This window comes from Marmota marmota, unplaced genomic scaffold (assembly GCF_001458135.2).
Source record: "Marmota marmota marmota unplaced genomic scaffold, marMar, whole genome shotgun sequence".
Lineage (NCBI taxonomy): Eukaryota > Metazoa > Chordata > Mammalia > Rodentia > Sciuridae > Marmota > Marmota marmota.
The window spans coordinates 26,355,339-26,365,131 of NW_026000068.1; the positions used below are offsets into that span (position 1 = coordinate 26,355,339).

Here is a 9,793-nt window from a genome sequence, read left to right on the forward strand (position 1 = left end):
AAAGGCAGGATGCCCAGTTCCATTTTAATTGCAAATTGACAATGAAAACATTTTAAATGTAAGTATGACCCATGTAAAATTGTAATAAAAGGCATCCATAGGTGTGTTACAGTGCACTATTTGGTACATACTTGATACTTAAACACTATTCATTGTTTATCTGAAATTAAAGTTAAATTGAACAGCTTGTATTTTTAGGTAATCCTATCTATTCCATACTTTTGGGTTACTAGACCTTGATGTTTGACATGTAAACCAAGAATTCCCTTTCTCACAAAGCTTACTTTAACCCTCAGGCCTTGCATAATCTCAATTTCACCTTTTTTTATTCCTGGATTGCATTATTGTCTATTCTGAAAAACAAACAAATAAATAAAACCTGGTATAAGGAAGTTGTGTATTCTGTTATGATTTGAAAAAAACAGGTGGGGTCAGAGGGCTGTTGTTTGGGTGAGTGATGCTGGCTGTAGTGATTTCTTCATAGGATTCCAGGTTTTATATTCCAAGTTGTCCAAGTCCAATTGATGATTCAGTTTGGGGCCCAGGCAACTGCTCACATAACATCTAAAAAATAAACCTATACAATGGTGGAAGGGGAAGTTAATAATTTATAATGAGAACTTCTGGGATATTCATTGTCTTAAAGAGGCTCATTCTCTCTCTGGCTACTCAGTCTCACATGGAGCACATTTTTCTCTAAATAAATGTTTATGAGGAATAAAGGAGGGTAACATCATTTCTGGATCCTGTTTCTATTCTAAAAATGAATTTTAAAAGGAACCTGAATGCAAGGACTAGAAAGAGTAGATAAGGTTATTGACTAATATATTAATATTTATTAAAGATAACAATAACACAAATTTAGTAAATTTTTGAATACAGTGTCAGAGTGTCAAACCTTGGATAATCCCATTTAGCTACAATTAGTAAGTGAACATTTCTAAAATGAAAGATTATATTTGTTGGATAAATATAATATACTTATTTCTCAGCAAGAATTCCATCTCACATATGAGCTCTTGAAAAAGATTTTTCAGTATTTATTTGACTTCTCTTACCTACTGTGCATGTGTGATGTGTGTGTGTGTGTGTGTGTGTGTGCACGCACGCTTCTGTTGCCTGCATCATCTCTTAGGATAAAAAAATTAAACATTTTTAATGTCATAAATATATTAAGTCACCTCTGGATCTATTGATAGCACGAACAAAATGGAATGAAATTAGAAGCTATGTCCTCTTTTTAGATTGACCTTTAATATATTTTCAATGATTTATTAGTCATGGTTTCATGACAACTCTCAGAGCTGGATGAACTTACAGTCTTCAAGGAGAGATCATTGTCATCCCCATATACCACATAGAAATTCTTGTTCTAAATCTGCTCCTTGTCTTAAATCTGCTCCTTATATTTTGTGTAATCTTTGACCAAGCACTTCACCTCTTACTACCTCATTTTTTTCATCCATAAAATGGAAACAGTCAAAATCCACAGGACACTTATGATATTCTATTCACAGACAAGAATAAATTTAAACATGAATCACGTAAAATTACCACAGACTAGAGCTACTTAAAGTACATATTTATATTTTAAAAAGAACTAATATTTTATTTTGGTTATTTACTCTTTCCCTATTTTATCCAGTCTCAGGTTTTCTGTCAATATCCTTACCATCTGCATCAGTTTTCTGTGTTCATTTTAACAAGTTAACAAAGTTTAGCAGTTTACACAACATAAATTTATTATTTTATAATTCTTGAGGTCAAAAATCCAAAAAAGGTACTTACTGCACTAAAATGAAGATGACACTCAGCCTTTTCCATTGCCTTATGCTACCCCACTCCTCTATCTTCAAGGTAGTAGTTTGTTTGACAATTCTTTTGTAGTTATAGCTGACTTTGCATTTTTACTGTTAAGAACACTTCTGTTTCCCTTGGGTCTTCTCAGACTGTTCAGGGTAATCCAGCTATTTAAGATCAGATATATCAAACGTGATTCCTTTTGCAACCTTAATTTTGGTTTTAAATCTAAAATTTTATAGGACTGGAATATGGATGTCTATTGGGATGGGTATTATCTACCACAATACCTCTTAAAGTTGATTTTATAGAGTGCTACCTTAGTATCCTCTATGTAGTGAGCTTTATCCAATTATATTGTATCTCAATGTCTTGATGTACAAGTTATCAATAAATATGTCCAACAATTAGGAGTCATCTTCAGTTTGAATCAGACATGTTTTCTTGACAGGAGACTGGAGGTTAATGCAGGGTCTAGACTGACTTGGGTATTCACTTCTATCTCTATGATGCCCTGTGCACATAAATTTGTATATCTTTTGTTCTGTTAATTTGTTTGTTCCAAGTTTATTTCATAGACTCAATTATTTCATCCTCAGAGGGTAGAGGGAATGTTTTCTCCTCTCCTTCACCATCATTTATTAGGCATGCAAAGTGTCTATCCACTATCAACATTAGCAACAATATTTAAAAATATCTATTGTTTCAAACTTTGATAGAAAAAATAATGCACAGCCTCAGATTTGATCAAATAAATTCCATTCAGCCAAATAAAGAATAAATAGAAAAAAATTAAAAATTCTGATAATAACAAATTTTCTGAAGCAAATAATATGATGGTAATTGCTGAGAGTACCAGTTTAGCTCTCTTAATGAAGAGGGAAAATTTGAGGTAAAATCTGAAAGGATATAACCCTGTCAAGATGAAAGAAAAACAGTCTTGGGCAAGTTGGAAAGTGAGGAGTGAGATTGTTTTGAGGCATAAAGAGCACTGGAGTATCTGAAGTCCAGGGAAAAAGAGGAAAAGTGACAAGAAATATTGGAAGCCAAGCATGGTGGTACATGCATGTAATCACATCTACTTGGGAGGCTGAGACAGAAGGATCTCAAGTTCAAAACCAGCCTCAGCAACTTAGTGAGGCCTTAAGCAATTTAGTGAGACCCTGTCTCAAACTAATAAAATAAAAGCCCTGGGGATGTGGCTCAGTGGTTAAGTGTTTCTGGGTCCAATTCTAAGTACCTAAATAAACAAACAAACAAACAAATAAATTACAGAAAGCAATATTGAAGGGTTAAGCAGAGAAAGAACCTGCTTTACATGTCATGATGAAGAATATGAATTTGTTTTATTGCAAGAGAAATGTCCTGATATGGGAAAATTTTTTTATGTTTAAAAAGGTACACTGATGACTTGTAAGAAAGCATTGTAAGGTAGAACAATGGAAGGCTCCTCTGCAGGTTGGGAAGGGGTATATTGGCTTGGGTTAGCTGGTAACATTAGAGATGGTGAGAATGATCAGGTGGGTGGATGTTAGTACTATTAACTCATATGATGACACAGGTATAAGGGGGAATGTGAGGTGAAGATGGTATCATGTAGCAAATGCCAAGACAGATCTCAGAGTCTCAAAAATAGGGTCTTAGTTCTAAAGAATTTGAAAATAAACACAGAAAATTTCGAGTGTGTAAAGTATCCCAAGGAAAGGGTTACTAAAAATTATCTATGTCAACTGATATAGCAAAGAGACAAAGCTTTTTCCAAGATGAATATTTATTTAGGAACAGTGAAGCATTACAATGGGAATGTATGTGCCATAGTGAATAGGAGCATATTCAAAAAGATTGAAGCTAGAGAAAATTTTAAAGGCAAAGCAAGAAACATTTTGAAGGAGTGATCCTTCTACAGGATTAATAACACGGATGGGGTTAGTCTGAGGTTGAACAGGCAGTTGCTGGGCAGATGTCCTCACAGAAGTGTGTTTTTGCTTAGGGATGTGGTGGTCTTTTTGAAAGGCTGTGGTTTGGCAGATTTTTCTGTGATAGTTACCATCATTAGGCAGTCTTGCATGAAACGCTTCCTATGCATCCTCCAGGCTTTATCATCATTGGTTAATGGTTGACACAAGTAACTCCATTTTGATTCTCACAATTTTTGCATCTGCTCCATACACTTCTTTTTCAGAAATATGGTAAATTAGGACTTGCTTAAAATTTATTTTTGAGAAATAGAACAACTGAGAGAAGGAATAAAGTCAGTTTTGCTCCTAGTCTCAGTGGCAGTGTCCCCACCATCCCCTCCGTATCAGGCACTCTGGTCTTGTAGTCCTCTCACTTTGACTTCTTTTTTCTATTAGTGTGTGTGGGGGTGTACCAGGGATTGAACTCAGGCGCACTTGAACACTGAGTCACATCCCCAACCCTGTTTTGTATTTTATTTAGAGATAGTATCTCACTGAGTTGCTTAGCACCTCGCTTTTGCTGAGGCTGGCTTTGAACTTGCAATCCTCCTGCCTCAGCCTCCCGGGCAGCTGGGAATACAGGGGTACACCACTATGCCCGGCTCACCTTGACTTCAAATTGCCAGTATCCTTCTCTTGTGTTGGATGTCTTCTTTAGGTTTACACAAACCACCTCCATCCCAGGCAGTATGTGACCACAATATGTGTTCACTCAACCTTAGCCTCCCATGGAATAACTCTTCTGCTCAGAATTTCCCGGTGAAATTAAGGTCCATAGTCACAGAAGTCTAATAACCCACCATTTAGTGGCTGCTTCCTTTTCTGTAACACTTCTTTTCTCCCTTGCACATGTTCCTAGTACCTCCCAACTACAATACCTGCCATGGAATCATTACCAGAGGAATTGTTTCTAGGGAACAAAATTGGAACTTTTTTTTTTTCACTTACAGTTAGTATCTGCTTCTATAGAGCTTAGTAGATTAGCTTATTGTTTTGAATTTTAACCATTGTCGGAACTTGAAAAATAAACAATGCCATAAGAATGGACTTTGTTATTTTTTTTAAATGAATATATTTTATTTTTATTAATTTTAATGTATATATAACAGCGGAATGCATTAAGATTCATATTACACATATAGAGCACAAATTTTTCATATGTCTGGTTGTATACAAATTATATTCACACCAATTTGTGTCTTCATACACGTACTTTGGCTAACACTGTCCAACACATTTCTGCCATGTCTCCTCCCTTCCCCTCCCATTTCTCTTCCCTATCTAGAGTTCCTTTATACCGCCCATGCTCCCCCTCCTTACCCCACTGTGAATTAGCCTCCTTATACCAGAGAAAACAAATGGCATTTAGATTTTTGGGATTGGCTAACTTCACTTAGCATTATATTCTCTAACTCCATTCATTTACCTGCAAATACCATGATTTTATTCTCTTTTATCGCTGAGTAATATTCCATTGTGTATATATGCCACATTTTTTAAAATCCATCCATCTAGTGAAGGGCATCTAGATTGGTTCCACAGTTTAGCTATTGGGAATTGTGCTATTATACACATTGATGTGGCTGTGTCCCTGTAGTATGTTGTTTTTAAATCCTTTGGGTATTGATGATACGTAGGTCAAATGGTGGTTCCATTCCCAATTCCAAGAAATCTTCATACTGCTTTTCATATTGACAGCACCAAATTGCAGTCCCACCAGCAGTGTAGGAGTGTACTTTTTCCCCCACATCTTTGCCAACACTTATCACTGTTTGTATTCTCAACAGCTGCCATTCTGACTGGAATGAGATGAAATCTTAGAGTGGTTTTGATTTTCATTTCTCAAATTGCTAGCAATGATAAACATTTTTCATGTATTTGTTGATTGATCATATATCATCTTCTGAGAAGAGCGATAATAACAAAAACAGCATGGTATTGGCATAAAAACAGACTGGTAGACCAATGATACAGAATAGAGGACACAGAGACTAACCCACAAAATTACAATCATCTTATATTAGACAAAGGCAAAAGCATGCATTGGAGAAAAAATAGCCTCTTCAACAAATGGTCCTGGGAAAACTGGAAATTAATATGCAACATAATGAAATTAAACCCCTATCTCTCACCATACACAAAACTTAACTCAAAATGGGTCAAGGACCTAGGAATAAAACCAGAGACCCTGCATCTAAATAGAAGAAAAAGTAGGCCCTAATCTCCATCATGTGGGATTAGGCCCCAACTTCCTTAATAAAACTCCTATAGCATAAGAATTAAAATCAAGAATCAATAAATGGGATGGATTCAAACTAAAAAATTTCTTCTTAATAAAAGAAATAATCTGTGAGGTAAGTAGAGAGTCTTCATCTTGGGAGCAAATTTTTACCCATCACACATTAGATAGAGCACTAATCTCTAGGGTATATAAAGAACTCAAAAAGCTAAACACCAAAAAACAAATAACCCAATCAATAAATGGGCCAAGGACCTGAAGAATGGACTTTAATGACTTTGTAATAGTCTATATTGTGGCATCCAGTTATTCTACTTTACTTTCTTTTCTCCTTTTATTTTTCAAAATACATCAAGAAATCTTCTTACTCTGTTAATAAGTACATCACATTCAGAAGCAGGATTATCAATAAGTTAATACAATTTTTTGTAAGATGCTACATCTAGATGGGAAAAATGATAATTTTCTCACCAAATTTAGAAACCTTCTCAGTTATGTAAAATGCCAAATCTGACTATGGACTTATTTGCATCATCTCTATATTTTATATTCTCTTGACTCTAGATTTGATATTTACTCAAATTGCTCTTGATAGTTATCTTTACAAAGTATGAAATTTTGCAGGGATAAATTTTTTTCTTAAATGTTTAAAAATCTTTTGTTTTTCTGTGTCTCAAATTTAAATGGAATAGAACTATTATCTTTAGGTTGTGAGTGCCAATTCTTTATCTCTTATCACTGACACATGCCATAATTCAATCTCTGGGTTGTGTTGCTGTTCATAAACCAACAAGCTCTGGTGGTTTATGTCATCAGCAGAAAACTTGAAAGTGAATTATAGCCTTGCATTCAATCTCTATGTTCTGCGCAGAAATAGCCAGTTTTTCAGAATGTGCAATTTAGAGACTTGGGAGCAAGAGACTTATAAAGTGTATTTCTTGTAGCCTGTGCCAGAGTCAAAGCTATGAGAATTCAAAATAAAAGACTGATATAAAATCAGTTCAAAATACACCTACAGCTTTATGGGCAGCAGAATCTTTTTATTAGTATTTTGGAAATTTGAGAAAGTTCTACATTTTACCAGTTTGTAATCTTCTAAAGAGTTTTTTTTTTAATTAACCAAATTTAGATTTCATTAAAATTGACTTGGCAGGGTAATAATTTGGACATGCTGACTCATGGATAGTAGTGGGATCTTTTAACATATGCGTTAGTATTTATTAATGTGAAATAGTGGAATAAAAGTCAAAAAAGAGGCTATAGACAAGAGACCTGGCCAGAACACAAACACACAATTTGTACATTTAAATGTTGTTCAAGACACAGTTATTTTGTAAAGAAAGTTTTATTTAGATATCAGTTAAAATGGATCCATTATCTTGTAAGAATGTCACCTATAATATTTAATTCTTTTTGTTGCAAAGACAACATATCCCAGCATTCAAAGAATTATTCTAATTAAGTTGGGATACAAAGTGTATGTATTTGTTTTTTGTTGCTATAAAAATATATCCTAGGCTGCATAATGTTTAAAGAAAATGTGTTTATTTAGTTTACATTTTGGAGGAGGAAAGTTCAAGATCAGAAAGCTGTATCATTTTGGCTTCTAATGAGGACCTAATATTTCATGACACCATAGTGGAGTGGAAGCATTTTCAAATGGGAGAGATTGTGTGGGGAGATGGGAAACTTGAAAGTTACTCCTGAGTCAGACTTGCATTGTTGAGGCAACTCACATTCTCAGGACCTACCTTATTCCCTGCTAAAGCAGTGCACTTGGTGACCTAACCACCTTCCTCTAGGCCCTACCACTTAAACACAGCCACACAGAGGGCCTCACCTACAGTAAATGAACAAAATGCATCCACAGAACAGCAGTGCAGTGGTTCTGAGATGTGATCAAAAACCCACTGAGAGAAACCTCTTAACTTGAAAGATGATTTATGCATCAGACTTTTAACTTTTATTTGGAAATGACTCTTTGTAGGGGAAGGCATAGCACTTTCAGATAAATGCCTTTATTTAAACTAAAAACACGTAGTAGTACTCATACTTTGAAAACTATACAAGGTATCTCTTGATTCTCTTTCAATGTCAACTATTCCAGTAATACATGTCATACACTAGTTGAGGTGCTGGCACTGTGAGACGAATAGCAGTGAACAAAATAGCTATCACTATCCTCAATAAGCTTCATTCTAATGGAGAAATATGAACAATAAATAATAATAATTACATAATATTTCAAGTGTAGTTAATTCTTATCATGAAAAAGGGGCTCTTGGGGAATTAAAGGGATGATAAGAGGTGATGTTTTATACAGGACTGTCAAGGAAGACACAGACAAGGTGACATTTGAAATCACATGTAAACTAATTAATTGAATGACTGAATAATTGGGAGCAGAGCATTCCAGCAGAGGGAAGGCAAGTGTCAGATCTTCAAGGTGGGAATATGCTGGTCACGTTAGAGCAACAATAAGGGGGCACTGGGGCTGGAATCGAAGGAGAAAGGAAAAAAGAATTGAGACTGGGGTCAGAAAAATAGCAGGAAAGCAGACTCCTTGTGACTTATAAACCTTGAAGAAGAGTTAGGATTTAGCTCTGACGCAGGCATTCAATGAAGGTAAATGAGAAATGATCTGAAGATTGCAGGTTATTTCATTGAGAATAGGCTGTAAGGGAGACAAAAGTAGAATCAGGGAAATTGCTTTAAAAGTTATTGGAAATTGTTCAGACAAGATATCATGATGACTTACGGAAGGATGGTATAGATGGAGGTAATGATTAATTTCTGTACGGACTTTGAAAGTATCAAAAGAATTTGCCAATCATCTAAATGCACCATAGGAAGTAAAGGAGTCAAAGATGATTACATAGTATGGAATTTATTTGTGTGACTCTCATTCATTGGAGAGTAGATAGAGGAAAAAATATATTAATCTGGCTCTGAGAACATGGCACACAGACTGCATGAGTTGGGGAATATCACATTTAAAAAAATTTGAATTTGTATAATTTATCAAGAAAAAAGATGTGGGGAAACTACTGCAATCTTTATTTTATTTATTTATTTGTTTGTTTATTTGTTTTGAGAGAGAGAGAGGGAGAGAGAGAAAGAGAGAGAGAATTTTTTTTAGTATTTATTTTTCAATTTTCGGTGGACACAACATCTTTATTTTTATGTGGTGCTGAGGATGGAACCCAGCGCCCTGCACATGCCAGGCGAGCACAGTTACCGCTTGAGCCACATCCCCAACCCCTGCAATCCTTATTTATTAATAACAAAATTCTATGACTCCACATACCTTTTCCTACAGCAAATAGCAGTAAAGGTTAAGAGGTTTTGGTGAGCAGAATCATATTAGGATAGCCCTTAGGACAGTTATAAAGATGCAGAACTAATGTCTGTAGATGTTTTAAGAAAAAAAAAAAACAGAGAAGTAAGAGTCTTATGGTGTTTAATTATAGAATCCAATGGCATCTATGAGGCCTGAGGTGCTATTTTTTCTTCCCACGTGCTGAAGCCAGTAAGAAAAGACTCCATGGCTTAGTGCACTTCCACTTTGGATTCCCTGGGTCTTACCATCTATCACAATGTCAGAGGCCCATTATGGGTGCTCATTAAATTTTGGCTAAATTGAAATAAATGTGTAACACTTCTAAGAATTTTGACATCAGAAAAAAATATTACTTTTCACTGGGGAAAAAAAAAGTCCTTGAATAAGCAGTTTTATTGAAATTTTTCTTCATCTTCATCTTTTTTTTTTTGGTCTGATGGTTTTCACCACACAGTT

General features: G+C 35.1%; 1 long non-coding RNA gene across 1 annotated transcript; it reads right to left on the reverse strand.

Annotated features, from left to right (window-relative positions):
- Positions 1–4,195: 4,195 nt before the first annotated feature.
- Positions 4,196–9,209, reverse strand: LOC125620016. The gene is made up of 3 exons (XR_007351599.1): positions 9,168–9,209; positions 6,693–6,698; positions 4,196–4,360 (listed from the first exon to the last, which is right to left on the reverse strand). It is a non-coding gene; the product is annotated as an uncharacterized LOC125620016 (long non-coding RNA).
- Between the last annotated feature and the right edge of the window lie 584 nt (positions 9,210–9,793).